Source organism: Fukomys damarensis, unplaced genomic scaffold, assembly GCF_012274545.1.
Source record: "Fukomys damarensis isolate Sample0158 unplaced genomic scaffold, DMR_v1.0_HiC HiC_scaffold_27, whole genome shotgun sequence".
Lineage (NCBI taxonomy): Eukaryota > Metazoa > Chordata > Mammalia > Rodentia > Bathyergidae > Fukomys > Fukomys damarensis.
The window spans coordinates 19,634,034-19,660,242 of NW_022900939.1; the positions used below are offsets into that span (position 1 = coordinate 19,634,034).

Here is a 26,209-nt window from a genome sequence, read left to right on the forward strand (position 1 = left end):
CTACTCATCCATTTACCCACCCACCCACCCAGTTGCACACCCACCAACCCATCCATCTATCCATTCATGCTTCCATGCAAGCCCTGCTAACTACCATGTGCCAGGCACTGGGATAATCATGAGGCTGCAGAAAGAAGGAAAAGCTGTTTTCTGCCCTTACAGTCATCTCAGGCTCTAGGAGACACATAAACATCTTGACAGAACACCACATCGGAGACCCCCGGCAGGAATATGGAGGGCACAGGAAGAAGTCATCTTTACGTGCCCCCCAGTTCTCATGGGGATGAGAAGAACAAACATGCATCAAGGACTGAGAAAGGATGACTGAAGGGATGTAGCTCATGTAGACTCTTCGTGTTCAAGGAACCGCAGGCAAGAGCTAAGCTCAATGCTGTCTGTGCTTTCTACAGCTGGGGCAGATATCTTAATCTCTCTAAGACTCAGCTTCCTTGTCAGAAGGGGTTGATCAGGTGCCTGGAAGGGAGTTGACAGGAAGACAGTGGGATAGCACGAGCAACAGTTCAAGAGAAGCACAAAGCCTGACACCTGGACATGTGTCACCTGGTTCCCCAAGCCCAGTAGGCCCTGAGGAAACCACCAGGCTGGAGGGTTGGACCTCTCAGGGGATGCAATGGAACCACATGCATTGTTTACCTGGTCTCCCTGGGGGACACTTTTACTGGTTCTGTGACGTTGAAATTGCTTTTTTCTCTCTCCCCTTCTTCCTCTACCCTCTGTCCACCTTTTATTCCTCCTGCTCCTATGCCTGCCCTCCCTGTCATCCTAACTGGAAGAGCAGAAGCCGTCCTCCTTCTACCCAGATGAACTGACCACGTCTGCCTGACTCCGTGTTCCCGGTTTCCACCGTGGCCTCATTTCTGAAAATGACACCATCAGCTGGGGTCTAGAAAACTACTGCGGAAGGGTGCCTCCCCCTACCCCACCGGATTAAATACACAGTGACTCTGCAGATCACACCTCTCAAATACAGTGCTTCCCTGTTCCGCCCACTGGCCGGGCACCCACCTGCCTTGGCTCACCCCTCCTCCCCGCTGGACTGCCATCTCCTTGCTCCCTCATTTGGTTGTCCCCTCCCCCGTGATCTTCCAAAGCAGAGCCAGACCAGACCTTCTGCAGGTTTAAAAGCCATCCTAAGCCAGGTGTCGTGGTGCACGCCTGTAATCCCAGCACTGGGGAAGCTGAGGCAGGAGGATTGCCACGAGTTCGAGGCCAGCCTGAACCACAAAGCAACTGTTTGTTTAAAAAAAAGCCATCCTTGGTCTCCTGAAGCCCTGAGGCCTAAGCAGTGACAATGGTCCACACTTGTGCCCCACCTTGTCCCTTGCCCCCACCCCTCTCTTGTGCTCTCTCTTGTCACAGGGTGCTCTTTTTCCAGTCCCCAAACTTGACAAGCCTTTTTTCAGCCTGGGAACTGTATCTGCACTGCCGGGCTGATCCCTCGTCCCTCCTCTGCATGGCTGTCTCCTTTCCTGGAAGCCCTTCAGTGCAGGGGTCACTGGAAACTGCTCTAGTTACTCTGGGTCCTTCCCTTCATCTCTCACGTGGGACTTTGGGTTCTGTTCCCAGAGCATCTGCAGACTGGGAAGCGCCTACCACACAGTAAGTGCTCAATAAACCTGAGACAAGCGCATGAGTGAATAAGGGAGCAGGTTATGAGGAGTGAGCCAATGATGCCAGGCAGTGTGCATTTGAGTCAGCCAGGAAGCCAACACTTGGCTGTGTCCTGGGTGCCCCATTAGTACCTGTGGCGATTGTGGCTGTGAAGGTCACAGCAATCCAGGACCCTAGTGGAGTTTCTGAAGAGGACCCTGCTTGGCTTGTCACCTGGGTGCCTTTGAACTCCTGCTGCCTGTCTACCAGCCCTCAAAGTCCCCATCTGGCTCTCAACTGTCACCTCAGAAGGGGCTTTCTCCCCAGTCCTCCCTCCTCTGCTCCCATGGGTCCTTCCTGTTGTGGTCCTGGCTGTGGACAGCTGGATAAGGGCTCCACAAGATGTCCACAGAGTAATCCTCAGAACCTGTGACTATTGACCCCAGGTGGCAAAGGGACATTTCAGAAATGATGACGTTAAGGGTCTTGGGATGCAGGTAACCCTGGATTAGCTGGGTAGGCCTCTGAAACCCCAAGACTCCTCCCCGGAATGAGGCAGGGGGATTTGACATAGAAGGGACGCAGGCACAGACTGGAGCAGTGTGGCCACAGCCTCAGGGACAAGAGGACCCTGGGAGCTGCAGGAAGCCAGAAGGGGCCTCCCTGGAGCTTTCAGAGGGTCCAGCCCTATAGACACTGGGTTCACACTGCTGCATTGAGGATCAGAAAGCTTCTGTCTAAGAGAGACAGAAGGGGTCCAGAAAGTGCGTTTCCCATTCACCCTAATTTTCAAAAGCTGTTTTATACAGCAGAGCCATGTGATGAGGCGGGTACAAAGTGGGACAAAACTGTAAGACTCAATGGAAAATTACAAGGTGGGCATGAGGTGGGGCAAAACCATGACCAACCAATAAGATTACCACTACTGTCACCCAGGTAATTTTGATTAAATGGGTCAAATGGGGGCAGAATCATTTCTATAGTCAGAAACCACATGTTTGTGGGTATTTATCCTGGAGTCGCCCTAAGCCGATTCTCGGTCCAGCAGGTGTACTCAGACACCCTCGGAAGCCGGCTCATGGCGAAGGACCGTCACAACTTTCTCTTTGGTGATTAGAGCCACGAGTGGCTGCTCTGCTCAGGGTGGCTTATGGGCTCCAACTGCTCTGAGAAATGGGAGTCTTTGCACATACATGTGCACAGAACACACGTGCATGCGTGCACACACACGGTTGCCCTCAGCTCAGCTCAGCACTTTGGAAATGAGAAAGGAAGAAGCTGCCAAACAGTGGGGGGCCGGCCACAAACTAACGGCGACCCCTAACCTCGCACCCTGACACCGTCCACCGGTTATCTTGTGTTACAGGGGCTTAAATTGACAGACCACTTCATTATCCTACCGGACAGATTTAACAACATATCCGCCTCCATTGCGTAAAAAGTGAGCTTGTTTGTTTAGGTATATTTCTTCCGAGAGAAACCAATAGTGAGTGCCCTAACTGGTAATGAAATGATGGATCTTTTAAGAAAACAAAAAGAAACATATTTTTAAAAATCCCATGGGTGTATTTAGCTTAATTATTTGAAAGATAAATGAAAAGCACAGAGGTTCAAAATCCAGATGAATCTAAAATATACAGAGGCCCATTCGACACTCCCCAGACCAGGATCCTCAGAGCATGTGAGTTAACCCCGTCCCACCCAGGCAACTAACACTTCCCAGCGGGGAGGCGCTGCCCTGTGTCTGAAGCCTTGGATGCATCCATCCCTGGCTGACATCTAGAACTCTTGTCGCCCATGTGTGATCGGGCTGGCATTTCCCAGGATGCAGAAATGGCTACTGCTGTCAAATGGCCACAGGCTGTGGCCTCACTGTGTGCCAGGAGCCTCAGAAGACAGTCCCCACCTTGTTAATGGGAAGATGGAGAATGAACCACACACACACTGTGTGCTTGTCTGGGAGGAGGAGTCCCAAGAAGACAAAGCAAGCAGAAGTGATTCAGAGTGTGGTGGTCACACTCACAGAATCAGGGGACACCTGGCTGGGGTGATGGTTGAGCAGTCATCTCAATGAAGAAAGGGCAGGAGACACATGAATCCTTGGGGAAGTGTATTCCTGGCAGAGGAAATAGAAAGTACAAAGGCCCTGGGGTAGAAACCTGTCTGCGGTGTTTGAAGACCAGTAAGGCAGCCAGTGTGGCTGAGCAGAACGAGGGAAGGGTGAGAGAATGCGGTCAGTGCCGTGGGTCGGGCCAGACCAGGCACAGGCTTTGGAGGGGTGAGAACCACAGAGAAGCAGGGTCTGCAGCTCAGAAGAGAACAGCAATTTGGGGAGGACTCTGAGAGCTCCTAGCAGAACTTTGATCTAAGTCTGCTCGCTGCAACCTCTGATGATCATCTTGAGAAGTCGATCCTGACCCCTTGAGTAGCAGCAGCAGGAAGGACAATGTCCCTGCCGCCGCCACCACCACCACTGTAACCATCGTCTGCAACACTGTTGCTGTTATTTGTATCGTGTATCATCATCGCCATCGTCACCGTTAATCCCCTCTTCACTGTCATTGTCCTCACTACCACTAACATCACCGCCACCACCATCAACACCATCCTTGTCATTACTGTCACTTCTGTCACTGCCACCACCATGCTCAGCACCATCCCTGCAGTGGAAACCAAGCCCCTCCTACTCTCCTGAGGACTGGGTTATGATTCTGGATGTCGCTGTTTAGTCCCCACAAGTACCTCATGGTCTAGATAGTCCATTGCATGCCTGGTGTGGAGAGCAATCTGAGGCTCAGAAAGGTCCAGAGACCCGCCAAGGCCATAGCTAGGAGACCAGCCTCACGGAGCTCACTGCTGGTCTCGGCAACACCACTCAGCCCGGCAGATCCCTGAATGATCACACACAGGCCTTTATTTTATTTATTTGTCCATCTATTCCCCTCCAGCTGAGACCCTCAGGTGGCTCAGATGTTGTGGGAACCCAGCATCCCAGCACTGAGTCCTTGCAGCCACCTGTCCTCCCCGTGTGTCCTTTGAGTGTGCCTGTTGGGTCCCTGGGGTTCTCTATGGTCCTTGACTCGCCAGCACATGGCCCAGGGGAGTAGATGAGGGTCCCTGTGCAAGCCAAGGGGCTCCAGCGAGGGCTCAGCGCTCTTCTCAAGGGGAGGCAGCTGGGGCTGTGGGACCCCAGCTCTGCCCCTCTGCCAGCTGAGTCTGGGCTTCTGTGGGCTATGACTGCCCAGAGCAGGCACAGCTCAGTCGGGCAAGCTGCTGGCAGAGGTGATACTTCAAAACCCGAGCTGATACTGGATCAGAATGAAGGTCTTAGAGCCTCAGTTTCCCCATCTGTGAACTGGGAAGACAGTCTTGAGCCCTGACCTCTGACGCCAGGGGCAAGGATGAGTGGATGGAACCTGGGTGCCTGGCACAGATGAGAAGTGAGCTGGCTGTGAGAGTTCTTATGGCCACCAATGGGCTTGGAGGAGGAGCTATTCTCTGAGGCAGAGACAGCTGCTGTGAGGGTCCCCTAATAATTATTCCTAATATTCTTGGGGAACCACAGCTGCCCCTTTCAGTCCTGGGGTTCAGAACAGTGGATCTCCCAGGTTCTAGGAGAGAGGCCATTTGGTCTACTTCTGGTCCGTGACAGCTAAGCATCCCCCAGGCCACCGTGACTCATTCAGGGATGGACACAGATGTGAGGCAAGATTATCAGAGCTGATCTTGGAACATCCGGGAGGAGGGTCCAGGGACAAGCACTCCCTGTCCACAGGGCTGCACACACTGCAGGCTGGAAGCTTGGCTGTTCATCTGACCACAGAGTCTTTCTCAGGGTGGTCCCAACCCAAAGAACAGCAGAGACAAGAGATGGAGAAAGATAGAGCTTTGGAAACGTTGGCTCCCCGGATGCAGCTGTACCTGAAGCTGGTCTTGGGTTTTCTGTCATATACAGCCTGAACATTTCTGAACATCAGAAGTGGGATGCAATGAACCTACATTCTCTTGAGTGTGGGTTTGGTGGAAGCCACCCCCCAAATTCACACAATCGAAGCACAAATTTTCACTTCAGGCCAGCCTTCCTCAGCCCACTCTGGGAAGCCCTTTTCTTTGACTCTCAGCCTGCAGATGCCTGGGACAGAGACACACGCTCCTCAGCAGATTCTGGGAAGGAAATTTCTACATGAATTCATGAACAGAGTATTTTTAAGCCATCTAGTGATGGTTTAAATATTTGACATTTCTTAAAATAAACTGAGATCTTCCCAGATGGGTAGTCTCGCAGTCTGAATACAAGGCTATGACTCCAAAACTAGAACAAGACAAAAGCCGATCTCCCCCAGCCCTGACATCAGCAGCAACTGGGCCATCTCAGTACTAGGCTGGCCCAGCCCCAGAGGAAAAGAAACTGACCACTGCCCCACCCAAAGGGCTGGGTCACCTGGGTCCGGGGAAGCTGTACTCTGACCTTCCTCCTAGACATGAATCTGAGAAGCCTCTGGCTACACATGCTAGAAGAGCTCTGCTCAGCTTGGTTTCATCTGGGCTCCCCCTGGCTGGTAGGCTGTGAAGGACGGGGCCTGTGCCTGGTGTAATCGGAGCCATACTCCTGAGAAGTGGGCTCCTGGGGCAAAGATGGCAGATGCTCTGTGAATGGCGGTTCACCCTCAGAGGACCGTGTAACCTCATTGGCGTTTCCCTCTGCTCCCAATGCTGTGCTGCAGTGAATCACCAGGTGCTGGGGCTTAAAGCAACACAAAGTTATCTCGCAGCTGTGGAGGGTACACAGCTGACACAGGGGTCGCTGGACCACAGCGGGGGAGTGGGCAGAGTTGGGTCCTTCTAGAGGCTCCAGCGGGAATCCATTCAAGGGGAATCCATTTCCTTGACTTCTCCAGCTTCTAGAGGTGCCCATGTTCCTTTCTTCTCAAAGCCGAAAGCATCTTTGCATCTCTGCTTCCACTCTTGCCTGTCTGATCCCGACCCTCCCTGCCTCCTCTCTTCCTCTTATCAGGTTGTGTGCTTATACAGGGCCGACCCAGAAGCCCAGGGTTGTCTCCCATCTGTAGGTCAGTGAGTTAGCAGCCACATCTCTGCCTGCAACCTCCATCCCCGTACAATTCGATGGTCGCATGTCCAGGGGATCTGGCTGTTGTTCTGTCTGCTGCACCTGCTGGTGTGAGCACATCCAAACTTGGGAACGGAAGCTGGAGCGGATGATCTCAGAGGCCCCTCATTCATTCGCTCATTCACTTTCTAGCTATTGAGTACTTCCTGTGTGCACCCCATGATAGGCGACACAGCAGCAAGGAGGACATCACCTCCAACATGAACAAATCCCTGAGGGGTCCCATCTACCCCGAGGGCCAGTCTTAGGAGCCTCCTTTTTCTCTGGGAGTTCTGTCTCCTGGGGAAATGTCAGAGGGCAGGATGTGCACCGAGTCAGGAAGGGGGCCACCAGCGCTTTCTCGGCCTGTGTTTGATGAGCACGGACAGAAGCACACCTGGTGCTTGGTTTCATCAACCCCCTTTGCTGCCATTTGGGTCTTTTGGAGGAGCAAGCACTCACCGGAACAGCAGCTCAGCAGCATGCTTCTGGTTTCAGTTCACACGCTCCTTTCAGTGTCAAGGGCGGTGGGAAGGAGCTGGGGCTGTGGCGGTAGCGTGTGTGCTCCGGGATGGCTTCCCCCAACCTGGCGTCCATCTCTAGAGCCCTCCGGGGCAAGGGATGGCTCCCGGGGCCTCGCCCAGTTAAGGGCCGTTGTTTAATAAACCTCACCGCTGGGATTTCTCAGACGATTAACATGGGAAAAACCGAAGAAGAGCGGGCTGAGGAAGTGGATGCATTAAAGATAACAAGGCTGCTTTAAATGGACCTAGGTTCCGGGGAAGAATGTGAACCAAGTCTTTGGTTTATTTAAAAATACACTTTATTTTCCATTCTGCCTCTGTTTATCTCTTTTAATAGAGCTAAAAATAATCCTTCTCATTCTAAAAATTGAAATGTATATATAGCTTACAAAAGAAAAGGCAGATGGAAGGGCTAAAATATAGGTCAAAACAGCACCCTGTGACCACGGTGGCCCCTTGTGCAAGGTACGGTATAACAGAGACTCCCTGGACCAATGAGGAGATGAGGAAATGGGGGAGCAAGTCTCAGCCCTAAGCGGGAAGACGGGAGGCACATGAAAGTCGCATCATTTTTCTTGATCTTGCTGCAGATCAATATTTTTTCTTCGCTGGAGAATTGTATGGTGGCAAGATGATAAAGAGCAATCATGGGAACGGGGAGGTTGAGGGTTCGAATCCCTGCTCTCCTTCGCCACAGTTTGAGTGAGGCACTTGACTTCTCTGGAAATCAGCACCAGTTCCCACGGGCATGTCCTGGTGTGTGCATAAAGGCAGCGCTCAGCACCCTGATGGAAAGAACCAAGGACCTTGGCACAAGGTACAATACAAGAAACAGCGGCAGAATAGTCACAGGAACCCAGCCTGCTTTTCTAGTAAAGTCAGTGCTAGTCTTCTTTGCCAGGCGAGTCGGTGCACAGAGGATCATAATTTGTGTCTGTCTGCTCAGATGTGGCTTACTCTGACCCCTCCCAAATGTCTGTCGCTGTACCCTGCATCCAGTGCTATACCTCGCTGAGCTCCGTGGGAGTCCCTCTGGCCAAGGCCTCCAAGTGTGCTGCTGGACCACCTGCAGGATCGCCAGGACAGTGAGGCAGCTGGGTGCCATCCAAGGGAGAAAGGGGAGGGAACCTCTTGGGAGAGAGTGAGTGAGGGCTGTTGCCTTCCCTTCCATCTTCCCCACTGGAGGCTGGAGAGAAGGTCAAGGGGGTGAGGGGGCTTTTGCCTTGTGCCTCAGGCATCTGTAGCAAGCAGGGGGCTGGAGCAGTCTGCAATGTAAAATGGGGGCTGTGCTGAGTGGGAGGTACATTCCCACTATCCCAGGTTGGATGTTTTTATTACACCAAGATCTAATACCCATGAAAGTCCCTCAAAAAAGTCAGCATTATGCTGGGCCTGGTAGTGCACACCTGTAATCCCAGAACTCTGGGAGGCTGAGGCAGGAGGATTGTAAGTTTCAGCCCAGCCTGGACAACTTGGTGACTTAGTCTCAAAATGAAAACTAAAAAAGTGGACTGGAGATGTAGTTCAGTGCGAAGACTCACAGTACCAGAGGGCAGGGGTGGTGGGAAACAGAGCTTTGAGGTTCTGTCCCAGCTGGGAGCTACCAGCCCAGTTCCAGCCTCTCCCACAGGACCTGTCCTGACAGACCAGGCCCCCACTCCACACCACCCTGGAGGAAAAGGAGAAGCAGAGTTGGCCTTGAAGGCAGGCACAGCCTCTCCACCAGCTGGTCAGACTGGAGGGAGGGGGAAAATGATGCTTTTTCAGAATCTCACAAGGGACTGGGCAGTTTATTATCCACATGAGACATGTTTTTGCGATTAAAAGTGGCTGGGAAAGCTTTTGTTATGAGATGACCAGAAGTCATGGGCCTGCCCTCGAGTAACCCCGGGGGCCTGGAACACCCAGCTTCCAGAGTGGGGGATGGGGACAGGGGCTCTGGGAGACAAAACGGATTTACTGGCCTGATTTACTGGCTTGCCAGGCGGCCTGGTGTAAATTCTCCTGCCAGCCATTCTCCATGGGACATTACTGGATGGAGCATCTGGAAGATTCACACTTGGCTCATGGGAGCTGCATGACCCAGCTCCTGCGTACCCAGGGAGCGGATGTGGGTGACGTTTCCCTGCCTTATCTTCCTTCAGGGCACCCCTCCCTGCTCACACTGTGTGTGTGTGTGTGTGTGTGTGTGTGTGTGTGTGTGTGTGTGTGATGGAGTTGTGCATCCACACATGGGGAATGAACATACGAGAGGACTTCTCTTTCCTCGGTTCTCCAAGATGCTTAGATCACTGCTAAATCCCTCCCTCGGAGGCCCAAGTCTCACTGCTGAATGAACAAATAAATGGGGCACCTCATCCAAGAGCCTCCAGCTACATGCCTGCCCAACACCAAGGACTCTGAAGCCTCACTGCAACAGCATTTTACGGTCCGCTGGCTCTCTGTGTGCCCTGCTGGCAGAAGGTCCCTCATGGCAGAGACTGCAGGACCTATTTATGGCGTCATCCCCAGGGCCGTGCTCCAGGCCCTGAACTTAGAAGGCCCTCAGTAAATACTGTACTCAACAGATGAACGGACGCACAATTAACGCACAGGCCCTTGTTGGCGCAGGCCCAGGGATAGCGTTTAGTCTTGGCCCCAGATATGTTCTTCAATCTTCCTGTCACCCCCCCTCCCCGGGTATGGATGGGACGCGCCAGGTTCTGCTGCAGTAACAAACAAGCTGGCTCTCAGAGCTTCCACGGCACTTCCTTTCCTGCTGGTGCTATCAGTGTCCAAGCCAGGTTGGCAGGGCTCTGCTCAATGTCATCTGGTAGGATCCGGGTGAGGGGAGCCATCCCCATCCCGAGCACTGCCGGGCACAGGGCCAGAGGAAGGAGGATGCAGCGAGAATCTAGAAACAGCCAAGAATGTCCAGCCTGGAAAGGACCCACGTCACCTCCACTCACGGTCGGAGAGCCAGGGCCAGCCCCTGACTACCCCCCATCTGCCCTGATCCCGGAAGGATCTCGAAAAGCTTCAAAACTTCAGAACAGAGCCTCCTCTGAATTTCAGATGGGCTCCTCATGTGCTAGAGCTGGCCCTGATGGGATGCAGTGATTGTAAGAAAGACTCTCTTGTGACAGGGGCAAAGGTAAATGCCTCAAGATCTGTCTGGTAAGGGCTCCAGGAGCAGGAGCCCCTGGCAGGTGGGAGAACTTGACATTAGAACTTGCCTGCCTTTATGTGGCTTTAATTGGAAATATATGTATTGAAAATGGGAAATATGCTCAAGATTAAAAAGAATCTTTGATTGGCAGAGAGTTTGCTTTGTGACGTTCTTTTCTACTGGGGCGAAGGAAGAAAGAAATGGTCCTGCTAACATTTCAAGGAAAAGCATGGGGCTGTTTGGGCTTTGCACAACCTGTGATGTCCATCTCCACAGCTCAGGGCCTCAGAGGCCCTTGGACCAGTGTGAGTTCACTTATTCATTAGACACACATTTGAGGAGCTCTACCCTGTGCCAGGATCTTCTTCTTCTTCTTTTTTTTTTTTTTTTTTTTTGACAGGGTCTCACTATGTAGTTGAGACTTCCCTGGAACTCACTATGTAGCCCAGGCTGGTCTTGAGCTCACAGTGATCCTCCTGCCTCAGCCTCCTGAGTGCTGGGATTATAGGTGTGAGCCACCATGCCCGGATTGCCAGGCATCTTTTTGAGGGGAAAAAAAGCAGTGAACATTAAAGACCAAATCCTTGCACCTTGTATATTGCACTCTAACGGGAAGAAAAATGGGAAAATTAAAAAAGGGAAATAAGGCACAGCCTGGGCTGCAGTGGCCGAGTCAGGAAGTGGACGTCGGGAGTGGATGTGACCCTGGGCTGAGCACACGGCCGCATAGACTGCAGCTGCTATGCTGTTCTGCTCATCCTTTGAAAGAAAATACACCAGGGAGCACCAGAGGGCCTGCCCAGCTGGGTGGCTCTACTGTGGTTATTATCATAAAGCAGGTGTGTGTTGAAGACAACTTACTGAGATCACTGCTACCTGGGAGTTACTGGTAATCCTGGTGCGAACCTTCAAGAAGGCAGGAGGCAGAACAACGTGAACCGGCAGATGAAGAGAAGGGCCGGGACAAGTGGCCAGAGAGGCCAGGGTGGACGAGCCCTCGGGGGAGCTAAACCAAGGCCACACCGGGTCACCCAAGTTCCCGCGGCAGAAATGGAGCCTCTCTGTGCAACCTGGGCCCCACGTGACGAAAGTGCCTGCCCTGAACCGAGTCCTCAAACTAGTAGAGACAAAGATTTCCCTGACTGCTACGTAGGATGCATCATAACAGGCCAGTTTTCTGAACCCATCCTGGAAGAAGATTTACTCTTTAGGCCCTTCAAAAACCTAAGCGAAGATTCAGAAGAAAGTCTTTCTCAACAGGTTTTTGCAGCCAGCTCCCTTATTGGGTGTTCTTTGGAATACAGGAAAAGTGGAGCGAAACAAAAGCCGCCGCCACAGATGGCTGAAGTGGATTCACACCTGGGGTATTCTGAGTACATGACAGGAAGAAGTTTCCTGCTGGAGGGATTTCTGGCCTTGACCTAGTGGATCCTAAACAGCTCAGCGAATTTGCTACAAAGAGGTGACCCCCCCCACAGTAAAGAGCAGGGCGCTCCGGAGACATTTTTGATTGTCCTCACAGTGGATGCACAAGGAAGCTCAGGGATAAAACTGCCCTGCGGAAGCACCTGGTAGTCCACGGGCCCCGAGACCACATGTGTGCGGAGTGCGGGCCCCGATCTCCAAGCTCGCCCGGCACTTCCTGGTGCACACGGGAGAGAAGCCCTTCCAGTGCACCTTCCCCGGCTGAGGGAAGCGCTTCTCCCTCGACCTCAACCTGCGCACACACGTGCGCATCCACACCGGGGAGAAGCGCTTCGCGTGTCCCTTCCAGGGCTGCGACAAGAGATTTGTGCAGTCCAACAACCTCAAAACCCACAGTGTAAGTCACGCGAAGATGAGAAAGAAACACTGAACGCAGACATGGACGGGGTCGTCCAACAGGATGAGCGGGACGAGAATTAACAGTGATCCGGAGAAACACTGCAGCAGTAAGAGGCGTATTTTCAGCTTTGCTCGGTTGCTCTATACTTTGTGATACCATTTTAAGAACGTTGGCAACGGAAAGGTCAGGGATAAATTTACTGGAAAAGTAATATTATGTATTAGATTATTGGTATGATAGTAATTTTCACATACTATCCACATGAAAATAATTTTGTAATTTCTAATTGTGTGTCTTTCACCTTTTAAAAATGTACTTTTTGTAAAGGTATAGGGGAAGTGGGAAGGGTAGGGGAAAGGAAATAAGGGACAAGAAAAAAAAATAAGAGAAAAGGAAAAAATGGAAACAAAGTCTTTGTAAATAGGGGAGGGTGGAGGGGGTGAAGGGAGGGCAGGGGAATGGGGAAAAAATGAGAACCAAAATCTGTCATGTAAAGGTACAAGATCCCAACGATGAATGTATAACTGCTGTATACCTAAGAAGTACCAATAAACTTAAAAAGATTAAAAAATAATAATAAAAATAAAAATGCTAAATAAATGCCATCAGTCAGAAAACAATATCTAATTGTAACATCACCTATTTCCAGGACAAAAATTGAGGAACATGACATTGATTACATGATTTAATATTACATTATCTATATGCCATTAAATTATCTTTTCAAGTCAAATAAATTAAAAAATATATACTTTTTGGAACAGGGGATTATCTCGGAGATTGAGTATTTTGCAGTAGACACATGGTCAATCAATGAATAGTTAAATAATTTTTCTTTTGATCACTATCAAATTATATTGAAATAATATAATTTGTTGCAAATGGTTGGTATTGTTAATCCATTTGAATTTATTCTAGAATTTCAAAATAAAAGGACATAAAACCCTAAAAAAAAAAAAGAAATAAGTAAAACCTGTAGCAGGAGAGGCAGCAATCACTGCTAGGTAGATAAAAAAAGTAGGACCGGAGCCTGCAGCTGGGATGGGTGACTGGCCAGACCGCGGCCTGACTTATTGTTAAAAGATGGTACCTCATGGTTGGACTGATTGATAGAACAGTACAACTTGAAGGACGTCTTTCGCCTTTGCCCACTGTTGAGGGTGTAGCTGGCTGGGTGAGACTTGTAGCCCTGGAGGGGTGTCCTGGCTGAGGCCTTCATCCTCTTTCACTGTTCCGGGCAGAAAAATCATGCAGCGAGACAATGAGGTTCTGGTGACGGCCCCCTGCCCTCCTGCAGCCCCTGAGTGTGAGTGGCAGCCTAGACCTCCGCCAAGCCCTGCTCTTTACTCGCTCTCTCTCTGGAATTTCTTGTCCTCAGCGTTCCAGGCCTCCTTGAACCTCTGACCATAGTCAAGAGTGCCAGACTTGGACTACTTTATACTCTCTTTGCTTCCAAAACCAGGATCAAAGGCACAGACGAGCCATCACAATGTCCTATTGCTCTTTCCGCTCCCAGCAAGACACTTGCAAACTTCATTTCTCTTTTGCGCAAATGCAAACCAAAAACACAGGAAGCGGAACAGTTCATTATCCATTCCACAGGATCTTCTTGAGGTCTGCCCAGTGGCTTGGTAGGGACAGTCATCGCCCTCCTTCCATCTCATGGAAAGGGAGAGGGGAAGAAGAGAGAGCAGAAGGGTCCTCATAGTTGGGTAGCCATGGACATGTTCCACATCTCTCTGAGCAGGTTATGTAGACCCTGCCTGGCACCGTTCCCAGCTCCTTCTGGTCCTGGTCCTCACGAGGCACCAGGTTGATGCAGGCTCTGGGGAAACACAAGCCACCGTCTTTTCCAGTGAAAAGCCAAGGGCAGAAGTGGTGAGCTCTGCTCTGCCCTGACTGGGCAGAACCCGGAAAACTGAGGGTATGCACAAATGGCCTTTTGGGAGGATGAGTTGACACATGGGAAGGTGTGGCGAGGTATCGTGGGGAGCCTGAGTCTGAGCCCCAGGAGCAAGGTCTTACCCCTCCAGTCCAGGACTCATGCTCCCTGCTAGTTGGCAAACAGGTACACTGCATGCAGTCCAAGCCATAGTGCTGAGCTGGCACCCTAGGCATTACATCCCCTATGAGAATAGGGAACGCACTTTAGTTGCTGGGATTATCCAAAAACTATACTGCACACACTAGGTCTGCAATAAATAAATACTTAGGAACTGGTGCACAAGAAGACAGAAGAACATTCCCAAGAAACTGACTCATACAATTTTTACCTGTCTTTATCTCTGGCCTGAGAATTTTAAGAGTTTTCAGAAAATGATGACAACAACAAAAATACTCATTAGTGGCTCCCAAGGATAGAGTGAGGAAAAGACAAAACGGTAGAGCTCTGCCTTCATGAAACAAGGTGTGCCGTGCCCCGGCAAAATGTTTCAAAATCACTATATGTCCATTTGTCTCCATCCCTTGGCCTCCACCCACCTCAAGCATGACCACTGCCCTCTCCCTTGGATCCTAGAACAGCCCCCCATCTGGCCCCACAGCCCTCCACCCATTGCCCATTATCCAGGCTATGACCAAAGCCTATAGGTACAGAGGTTGTGGAGCCTCCAGAAGACCAGAGCATGTTGTGAGAGTGTTCACTGCAAAAGCTGCTTTGGAAAGTGGAGAGCATTACTCCCAGAGCTGAAACTACATCCCTACGACACAGCAAGACCACTTCCCACAAGTTCCCAGTGGGTGTGTCAGTCAGCTTTGCATCCCTGTGACCAATACCCAGGGAAGTTCACTTTAGAGGCAGAAAGACTACTTTGGCTCATGTTTTCAGAGGATTCAGTCCATGGTCAGCTTCCTCCACTGCTGCAGGCTTGACGTAAGGCAGAAACATCATGGTGGAGCTGCTTATCTCATAGCAGCCAGAAAACAGAGAGGTGGGAGGAAGGGGCTGGGGTTCAGATATAGTCTAGGTACAGTCTCTAAGGTCATACCTTACGGCTTCCTCCTTTCAACTAGGCCCCACCTCCTGTTTCCATCACCTCCCAATAATGCCATCGAATCATGACCTCATGAATGGGATAATTCACTCAAGAAAGGAAGAGCCCTCATGATCTAATCACTTCCCCAAAGCCCATCAGCAAGTGAGCCTCTAACACAATGAGCCTTGTGGGTGACATTGTAGATGTCATTGGTTGGATCTCAAGCACCATAGAAGTACTCCCACAACCTCGCCTAAAGACCCACAGAAGAACCAGCAGGCCAATCGCTTCTCGGCCTTTTGGCTAAGATCAAGCGTAGAACCAGCAGGCCAGCGTTGTCCCTGCTAGCTGGTCCCAACACCTGCCTGCTCACATGCAGGAAGCTGGGTAGGTCACATATCAAAGGTGTACAGATGCACTACTATGTGGCAGTGACCATGATGGACAATAATGGCACTGACCACCACAGATGATCAAGCCTAATGTTTCCTGAAAGAAGCCAGACATGGAAAAGCATATGCTGCCTGATTCCTCGTGTGGGGCATTACATTCCTTGCGCACAGAAGAGGCCATGTAACGACACAGGGAGAAGGCTGCCAGGCCACCATGTAGAGGCCAAGGACAGAGGCCTCACCAGAAACAGCCCGTGGGCACCTTGATCTTGAACTTCCAGCCGCCAGAGCTGTAAGACAATAGTCACTGTAGTTTCAGCTGCCCAGCCTGTGGCACTGTGTCATAGCAGCCCAAGGTGACTAATACAGGGTTGTTTAGGATACGTACTTTTCTCTTTTATCTATTAGAATAAAGATTAAAGCTTCATTACACAGAGCAAGACTGTTGTCATCCTCCTGTTTGCAATTCTTTCCTGACCTCCTATCATAAGATCAAGTCTGAATTTGTTTTTTGGTACTGGGGATCGAACTAGGGTCCTTGATCTTTCGAGGCAGGCATGAGAACCACTGAGCTAAATCCCCAGCCCTCAAGTCTGAATTTGTAATGTGGCCTTGAAGACCTGGTACTTCTCAGCCCCTGTGGCCTAGTCTCAATTGGGCCACTCTGCTGAAGCTACTACAACCTTGCTTGTTTTTGTTTTTGTTTTTTGGTACTGGGGATCAAACTTGGGACCTTGCGCTGGCAAGGCAGGCGGCAGAACCACTGAGCTAAATCCCTGGCCCTCTACAACCTTGTTCGGGTCGCCTGAACTTTCCTGCCTTAGGGTCTTTGCTCGTCCCTCTGACTAAGACACACTGTCCATATTGTTGCCTGGCAAGCTTCAGGTCCCAGTGAAAACACATCCCCTCAAACCCGTGAATGCCTTCCTGATCCCAGTTGAGTCATTCCTCTGGTATACTCTCGGAACACACGCCCTTTTCCTTCCTTATATCCATCACCATGGGAATTAAACGAAATATGGCAGCCTATTGTCTGCCTTCCCCACTAGACTGTGAGCTCCTGTGGGGCAGGGTGGGACGTTTTTAGTGAGATCACTGTGCTAATTTCAAATAAAAGGATGGATGGAGGGATGGTTATATATGTGGATGAAGAGGTGAATGAATGACTGAAAAAAAAATGGATAGATGAACATGTGCAAATGGATGGATGGATGGATACACAAACAGAAAATGAGTTGATGGACGGAAGAATTAATGAGTGGATGGCTCCCAGGAGGGAGGAATCGATGAATGGACGGATGGATAGATGGACGGACGGACAGATGGAAAAATAAACAGATGGTTAGGTGAACAGACAGATGGATGAATACATGAATGGAAGAATGGATGGGTAGATGGAAAAGTAATAGAAAATTAAATAGAAATATGGAAGAATGGGTGAATTTAGGGAAAAACTGAAGGAAGGCTGGATCTCAATTCCTAGTAAATATACGTTCAACAAGCAACAATTCCTCTTATAGCTGTGTCACTGTAACTGTCTGTTAGGCCTCTGAGGTGTGGGAAAACTGAAGGAATGAGTCTGTGCTCCACACTGCTGAGCTTTAGGAAAGGATCAAAGACCACACTTTGGAGGCTTTCACAGAGCAGGTAAGTGTGGACCTCTTTAAATATTTATGTATGTAAAACGCTAAGGTTTGGAAATACCTAGAAATCCTCTGGACTGAGACCCATTGCCTTGGAGTGCTTACCTGAGGCTTTCCAGCCATCTAGCAAGGGAAAAGTACCTATTGACAGTAAATAAAGAACTCGCCCCCCCACCCAGAGTGTGGGATGTGAACAGACTGGTTCCTGCAACCCCAGGTGGGCAGCCAGCACAGGCCAGGGCCGTGGCTGTCGTGGGCACCAGAAGCCCAGAGGAGCTCCCTCTGTACTCCTGAAGGCCACTTTCCATCCACTCACACCTCCTGCTTAGCCAAGCCCCACCCAAGCTGGAGTCTTCCTTTCTCTTTCCGCTCTCTACCCTCCCCAGGCCTTGGGCATGTGGGTCCCTCTGCCCCAACACCCTTCCTGCAGCTTTCTGCCTAAACCTTACTCATCGCGGGTGATGACCAACTCCCTCCAGGAGGCCCTCTGAGCTCTTCTCACACATTCGTCAGGGTTTCCTGGCACTAAGCATCACCCTCCTCACCAGTCTGCATGCACATGGTGCCTGTTTGGTGCAGAGACCTGTCGAGGTGCTGGAGGGCAGTGGTAAGCAAAGAACACAGCCCCTGCCCAGGGAGCTCCCATCCTAGTGGAGGAAATAATGGCGGTGGCCACAATAAATGTGCAGTGTGAGCTCCTGCAGACACTAATGGAACCTGGTGGGACATAGAAAAGGGGGCAGGGGTTCCCAGGCTGTGCAGCTCTCTGGGAGGGCATGTCCAGGCAGGGGGCACAGCAAGGACAAGGAGCCTGGGTAGGAGGGGGCTTTGAGTGTCAGAGGGACAGGGGAAAATTTGTGGGCCCTCCCAGTGGCTTGGGTAACTGTCTCTCTCATGATACCACCCGTTCCTGGGGGCTGTGACCACCCCAGGACTCTCCACAGACCCTGCACTCAGCTCCTACATACAAGTGACAGTCACAGGCCCCCTGACCTGCAGACAAGCCCTGCAGGCCTTCCAAAGAACATCCGCACTCCCTGTGCTTCCCTCTGCCCTGCTCCCAGGTGGCCCCAGGTGGGGATGGATAATCTAGGCCCAGAGCAAGACAAATGCCATGGTGCATTAAACAGTTATTAGCAGCATCTAGGGGAGGACACAAGTTGCATCGCAGAGTCCCTGGTACTGCAGGCTTCTCTTGAGTTTCCATGACCGTCCTGCAGAACCCTGCCACTACCCTACTCCCAGTACCACATCCAAGGAGGCTCCTAAATCACTCCCACATGATCCCAGCCCTGAGGGCCCCAGCAAGTGCAGTCTCCCTGACCACCGGGGTCCCACTGTGTCATGGCTCATGCTCAGTGACCCAGGGAGGCCAGTCCACCGTGCCCTTTGTCCTTTGGTTTCCCAGTTGGCAGGAATCCTGCTGGGCGTTAAGAAAAGGAAATAAGAGCGAACTGCCAAGAATGTGCCCTCATTTCCAGATGTCAGGGCACTCGGGAAGCAAACGCCCGTGCTGTCTGTCTCCTAGGCCTGTTGGGGCCTGCACTGATCTCCTGCACTTCTGTCTTTCTGGAGACCATGCTGCTGGGCCACACTGACCCTCCCATTCCTTGTCACCCCCACTCTGATGCACAGAAAGGAGGCTGGAGAGCGACACGTCCACACAGGCCTCTAGGACTCGCCTCTGCTCCGGGGAGCCTTGTCGCAGTGAGAGTTGGGGAAGACGTCTCACCCACTACGAATGGCAATCGGGATGGCACCATCTCCCTGAGTAGGGTCTCCACGGCCATGGGCACCACCACAGCCAAAGGTCTTGTGCTGCCCTTGAAGTTGGACGGGGCAGGGCCTGGGAGTTTGGGAGACTGAAGCAGGGAAGACTGCAAGTTCCAGCCTTAACTGGGCAGTTAGCAAGACCCTGTCTCAATATTTTGAATTTTTAAAAAAGGGCTGGGAATGTAGCTCAGTGGGACGGTCCCAGGTTCAATCCCCAGTTACCACACATACAGAAAAATTTGGATGGGGTAGACACATAAACAACGACCTTAAAGCACAAAACTTTTAGAAGAAAACAGCGTGGAAGCTCCATGACATATCTTGGAAATAATTTTTTAGGAGATCACACTAAAAGGACAGGTAACCAAAGCAAATATAGACAAATGGGACTTGGTCAAATGTCAGAACTTCTGCACAGCCAGGGAAAGAGCCGGCAGAATGAAAGGGCAACTTACAGAAAGCGGAAGATATTTGCAAACCATACATCTCTAAGAGGCAAGTATCTAGAATATTTAAATAATTCCTGCAACACAAGAGCGACAAAATCAAATGATGTGATTTTCAACAATGGGTAGGGGACTTGAACAGACTTTCTCCAAAGATCATGTGCGCACGGCCAACAAGCTCAGCCTCTCAATCATCCAAGAAATGTTGCCGATGAAAACCACTATTAGAAATCCACCCACTGGGACGGCTGCCAGTGAAGAACAGCACAACACATCTTGGTGAGAAGGCAGAGACCCTGGAGCCCTGGTACTCTCTTGATGGGAATGTGAAATGATATAACCACCCCGGAGAACAGTACAGAGGTTCCTCAAATAACTAGAAATGGAATCATCGCTATCATCCAGTGATTTCACTTCCGACTCTGTACCTGTTGCGTTACTGGGACAAAACAATATATATGTAGTCTATATAGCCCGCGGCATATCATTCAGCCTTTTAAAAAGGCCATTCTGTGATGCATGGCAACACGGATGGATCTGCAGGTAGGCTGACGTGATATGAGTCAACCACAGAAAGACAGATACTGAGGAATTCTATAGGGTTCTACTGCTATGAGATCCCTGGGGTCATCGAGTCCACAGGGACAGGAAGCAGGGGCTGTGGACAGGGTGGGGAGTCGGTGTCTAATGGGGACAGAGCTTCCATTTGGGGAGATGAGAAGGTTCTGGGGATGGATGTGGTAATGGCTGCACAGCAGTGTGAATGTGCTTAATACCCCCGTAGAATTAAAAATGGGACTTAAAAATTTACCATGCTGAATTTTATTTGTTTTTTCTTTAACCGTAATGATTTTTTCAAAAGTGTTAAATCACTCTTCGGAGAATCAGAATGTGAAGGCAAAGGGTCAGTGCAAGGGCGTCAGGGAGGTGGGAATGGAGCCAAAAACTTGGCAGGCGGGGCATGGACATGGGCGTGCCCACCCAGGAGGTTCATGGGCCTGGCAGGTCACCGCAAGTGGCTGGAGTTCAGTCAGGGGCGAGACGGGGGTAGGTGGGGAAGAGTCCATGATGGAGACAGCGTAATGGTGGAGGGAGAGAGCAGGGCTGGTGACAGGATACCTGCTGAGCGGAAAGAAGTTCCCAGGGCGCAACCCCACGTGTGACACAGGGCACAGGTGGGGCAGCCTGCAGGTGAGATGGCGTCTGACCTCTGGGATGCCTCAGGCCACAGCCCGCAAGCCACGTGTGGGGTCCGATGGCAATGTAAGTGTGAGGCATGGTGGGAGAACGTGACCTGTGCCTAACCAGCCAGCCAGCCAGTCCAGAGCCCGCGGATCTTGCGATGTGCTGGTACTTTGGGACCTCATGCTGGGGCAAACCGTCTCACAGATGGCACAATGGGAACGGACTTATCACTTGGTCCACAGTTGTTTTCAACTCAACAAATGGATGGCTTTCAGTTAAGACAGACAGTAATTAATTAATCAGCAGCCCCTCTACCCTGGCAAAGGATGGTGCGTGCTCCTGGCACAGGGGCTAAGGCCCAGGCTTGGGCATCACAGTGCTGGAGTGCTCTGAAGAACAGACCTTCCTTTCTATCACTCCCAGGAACTTTCCATTTTGAATTTTCCAGAACTGGCAAAGTAATTTCATTGGTCAGTCACTGGTGACTCGTGCACAGGAAATAAAATGAGAGGGGGTAAAAGCCATGGCTTTATTTATAGAAACCTCATTTTGCTATTCATCAAAAAAACAAACACAACCCACCTCACACTAAAAATATGCATCTGAAGATCAACAATGAGGCCATGTTTGGCTGGATCCGCAGAGATTTCAAACTGGAGGAATTTCTCACAGATGTGCCCTAGAATAATTCAGGACAGTGTGCCAACCGAATTTTTTTTTTCATTGACATTTTAAGAAACATGTCACCTCCTCCTGATTGTGAAGCTGGCAAAGAAAAGCCTTATGCTCTGATATGTTCTTACAAGCCGTGTGACCTTGGCCACATTGCTTAACCCCTCTGAACTGCAGTGGCTTTCGCTGTAGAATGGGGGAAATGACATTTACCTTGCAGGGAAGGAGTAAAAGAAATAACTGTAGGGCAGCAGTGAATGACAATTTGCTGAGTCTGAAGGACAGCAAGGGCAGCCATACAGCGAGTACTGCTGTTGCTCCACGATACTTTTAAAAGGCAAAATGTCAGGGTAGCCCTTGGTTACAAGCGCTGCAGGGCAGAGATGCCACATGGCACCTTTATTCTTATTTTGTCACCTGAGTGTTGGCTCAGAATGCTGCAAGGCATGGGTGCAACTTCCTGGATTTCAACCTCGACCCCCTTCCTTCCCAGCCATGTGACCTTGGATGCTTCCCATTGATAAAACGAGGAAGCAACAGCAACTCCCTCGTTAGGGTTCAACGACAAGTACTGAGATGATCCTCGCAAAGCATACGGATGAGCACCTGGCATAAGGTTCCACGCAATATACTGTGATATAGACGGCCAAGTTAGGTAGAAACACTGTAGGTAGTCAGACAGGGCTGGGCCCTCGAAGTCAATGCGGAGAATGAAAACGCATCAAAGCTGTGACTGGAGGTGCATTTAAAGATCAGTCACAATGGCCAGATCTGCATACTTCTCTAAGGGATGAATAGAAGTTTGAGATTGTTAGTAGCACCCTTTTGAGCTTTCCCATAGAGATAGACCATCATCTCTTTGGGGGTGGCCCATCCTCTTTTACCCACTAACTTTAAGACTATTATGAGAAGACTTAAGACTAAGACAACAGAATATTGCCCAAGGCTAATGATGTCATCCGCATACACTTGTTACTATTAGTTAATATTACCTAAGCGACTGTACTTGTAATCTTATTGGTTGATTATAGTTTTTACCCACATTGTACCCAGCCCTCGTGACTCTGTTCTATAAAACTTCCTTTGAGAAGTGGGCTTATTGGCAACCCTTTCAGGACCCCCTCCTGTCTCTCAGAAGCTATTCTTATTTCCCATTCCTATTCCCCAATAAATTTTCCTACTCTCAACCTCCAATGTTCCTTAGAATTCATTCTTCGACTTCAGGGAACATGAACTTGGCGTATCTGACACCTACTAGTTTTGGGAGTTAAATCTATCCCCCCATACCGATAGTAGCTGCTATAAGTATTTTTTAATTTGTTTTTTGTTTTGTTTTGTTTTTTGAGACAGGGTCTCACTATGTAGTTGAGACTGACCTGGAACTCATTATGTAGCCCAGGATGGTCTGGAATTCACAGCGATCCTCCTGTCTCAGCCTCCTGAGTGCTGGGATTAAAGGCGTGCGCCACCACGCCCGGCTTGCTATAAGTATTAATAAGACTGCATTTGTATCTGTCCTTTTTGTTTGAGGGAGAGAGTTTCCCATGATTCTCAAAATATACCTGAGAGAATCAACTTAAAAGGTTTATCTTGGCTCATGGTTTTGAAGATTTTAGTCCGTGGTTGGTTGGCTTCATAGTTTTGGGGCCTGTGATGAGGCAGAACCTCACAGTGGGAAATGTGTGGTGGAGCAAAGGTATCAGATCGTGGAAGCCGGGAAGAAAAGACAGAAAGAGGAAGTGGCGTGGGTCCCAATATCCCCTTCAAGGACACACCTCCAGTAACCTCACTTTCCTTGATCATGCCCTTTCACCATGATGTTTTTGGCTTTCAGCCAACTGACAAGGTAAAACCATGAACCAGAATAAACTCTTTCTCCTTTGTTTTTTTTTTTGTTGTTCTCAGATAATTGGTCATAGTGATAAAATGCTAGGACAGAAAATTGGTACCAAGAAGTGTAATCCCTGCTGCAATTGTACCTGCCCGTGTGGTTCGTTAGCTTTTGGAGCTAGTTTGCAGGAAGAATGGAAAAGTTTGGAGAATTGAGCTGAAGAAAGACTAGAAGGCTGTAAGCAGAGCCTGATGGGCAGTTCTGATACGAGTTAATAAGACCAAAATGTTCTTTTTGTGCGAGGGGGGTGGTACTGGGGATCAAACTCAGGACAAAAACAAACAAGGTTGTAGTAGCTTCAGCCGAGTGGCCCAATGGAGACTAGGCCACAGGGGCTGGGATAAGGCAGGTGGCGGAACCACTGAGCTAAATCCCTGACCCAAGACCAGAATGTTGATAGGAATCCAGATAGTAAAGACTGTACTCAGAAGGTTTCACATGGCAATGAGAGCTCTATCGCAACTGGACTAGAAGCCATTCGTGGTACGGTCTGGTAAAGAACTTGTCCACATTTTAGCCATCTCCTAAGACTGAGACTGGATTCAAAGGTGTCAGAAGAATTAATGTGATAGAAGAAATTTTAAGGTGACAATATTCAGGCAGTGGTACATTCAATGCTGGCTGCTTTTAGCCAGATTTACAATGATAATTAGGAGCAAAGAGCAGAAAGATTTGAAAAATGTGGAGTTTGGCTTTCTAAGAAGCATTTGTAAAGCCTGGGCCTAGGAAGATGTGGCTGAGGAGAGGAGTGCCATTTAAAAAACAAAATACAAGGACTTTGCACCAGGACAATAAGAAAGATGCTTTGAAAGTGTCTCAGGAATCAGCAAGATCCTACCCATCGCAGATTCAAGTGTATAAAAGTACAAAGTCCTTTGAAAGACTGATTTCAGAAAAAAGCTCCAGGGTGCCTTGCTTGCTCAGCGCTGCCTAGGAAACTGTTTCCCAAAGTACAGTTGGGGTCCAAGAGGGTCCAGCCACTGCTCAAGTTGGCAGCAGACCTTCACGTCAGCCACATGACGCTGGTCTTTTAGGCACGCAGAATACAAGAGCTATGGGGGTTTCCCTCTAGATTTCTAAGGAAAACCTGGGAAGCCGGGCAATGTACAACAGAGCTGAAGTCCTGCCAAGAGCTCCAGAGAGGGCAACACTGAAGCTATGGCAGTGAAACTACAATGGAGACCCCAGAAGCCAGAGATGCCAAGAACAAGGAAAACTGGCCCGAGAGATAAGCCATGTGGGCTGCAACTGGTAGGGCCATAGGGGCAGGGCCACCCTAGCCCTCTGGAATTCACATCATGCTGCCACATGTCCTGATGCTGGATGTAGAGTTGCAGGACTTAATGTTTGCCCTGCTAGGTTTCAGGCTTGGTTTGGTCCGCTTCTATTCTATCTCCACTCCTCTCTTTTGGAATGGGAATGTTTATCCTGTGCCATTTTTTTCTTGGAATTATGTAACTTGCTTTTTATTTTTACAGGGGCTCACAGCTAAGAGTTTACTTTGAGTCTCAGAGGAGAATTTGGACTTTTTTTTCCCCCTTTTTTTTACAGTACTGGGGATTGAACCGAAAGCCTTTGCAGTGAGCCACTTTTTTTTTTTTTTGGTGGTGGTGGATTGAACTCTGGACCTTGAGCTTGAGAGGCAGGCAGTGGAACCACTGAGCTAAATCCCCAGCCCCCCTCACCTCTTTTTGAGACATGGTCTTGCTATGTAGCTAAGTTACTGTTTTAGGTACTTTTCTCATAGCTGAGACATAATACCTGACACCCAGAGTTAAAGGAGGAAAGGTTTATTCTAGCTCACAACTTGTAGAAGTTTCAGTCCATAGCTGGCTGGTTCCGAGTAGGGCAGCATGGCGCAGAGACATGGCAGGGAAAAACAGTTCCTGGTATGGCAGGCAGGAAGCAGGAAGCAGCATGCAGCAAGGAGCCACCTGCCTTCCACCTTTCCCTTTATAGTCTATCCAGCATACAAGCCTACTGGTTGGTACCAGCCACACTCACAGTGGGGTTTCTCATTACACACATCCAGGAAAACATTAAACCAATCTGTGGACCAATCCAATTATTACACTTTAATTTATACTCACACATGCTTAATCTACATTCACACACACTAGATCCAGCCACCTTTGAAAAGCCCCACCTATGAGTGCATGAGGTTCTGCGGGGGAACATCTAGATATAAGCCATAAGTTTCCCAAGCTGGGCTTGAACTTGCAACCCTCCTTCCTTGGCTTCCCAGAGTGCTGAAATTATAGGCATGCACTACCAGCAATACTGAAATGTTGAAACTCTGTAGACTCTTGGAGATAGACTAAATGCATTTTGCTTGATGAAATGGACATGACTCTTCAGGAGCTAGGGGCAAAATGTTTCGGTTTGATCTAGAATGTCCTCCAAAAGGATCATGGATTCAGAGGTGGGACTTTTGGAAAAATCATTGGGTCATGAGGTCATTAACCTCATCAATGATTAATTTACTAATGAGTTCATATCTGAATGGTCTATAGGTGGCAGGGCTAGGTAGAGGAAGTAGGTCACTGAGGCTGTCCTTTGGAAGGAGATATGTATGTATGTATATATATATATATATATATATATATATATATATATACACACACACACACACACACACACACATAAACTACATAAAACATTTTTACATTTCTTCTCTTAACTCCTTAAAACTGTATGAGTCTCTGGTCTTCCAGCCTACCCTGATTCCTGGCTGCTATCCACCATGACCTTCTGCCATGCTGTTCCCACCTTGGAGCCAGCTGAACATGGACTGAACCTTCTGAAACCATGATCCAAAATAAACTGTTTATTCTTCAAGCTGTGTATGTCAAGAACTTTGTCCCAGTGATAGAAAGATGATTGATATAGCAGCTGTTTATGAATGGTGTTGCTTGGAGTACTTTCACACACACGTCTTCAAAAGGACACGAGTACACGATTCTGTTGCATATCCCTAGAGCAGCTTTGCTGGGCCACAGAGCATGCATTTGTTCAAC

The 26,209-nt window shown here is 49.6% G+C and overlaps 1 long non-coding RNA gene and 1 pseudogene across 1 annotated transcript in view; both read left to right on the top strand.

Annotated features, from left to right (window-relative positions):
- The window catches only part of LOC104870230, an 11,924-nt gene extending 10,921 nt beyond the window's left edge, over nt 1-1,003 (top strand). Inside the window, exon 3 of the long non-coding RNA XR_782478.2 lies at nt 800-1,003. This is a non-coding gene — a long non-coding RNA (uncharacterized LOC104870230). The remainder of the gene's footprint in view (nt 1-799) is intronic.
- Nucleotides 1,004-10,619: 9,616 nt separating this feature from the next.
- On the top strand, nt 10,620-12,460 carry LOC104870471 (annotated as a pseudogene).
- Nucleotides 12,461-26,209: the final 13,749 nt, after the last annotated feature.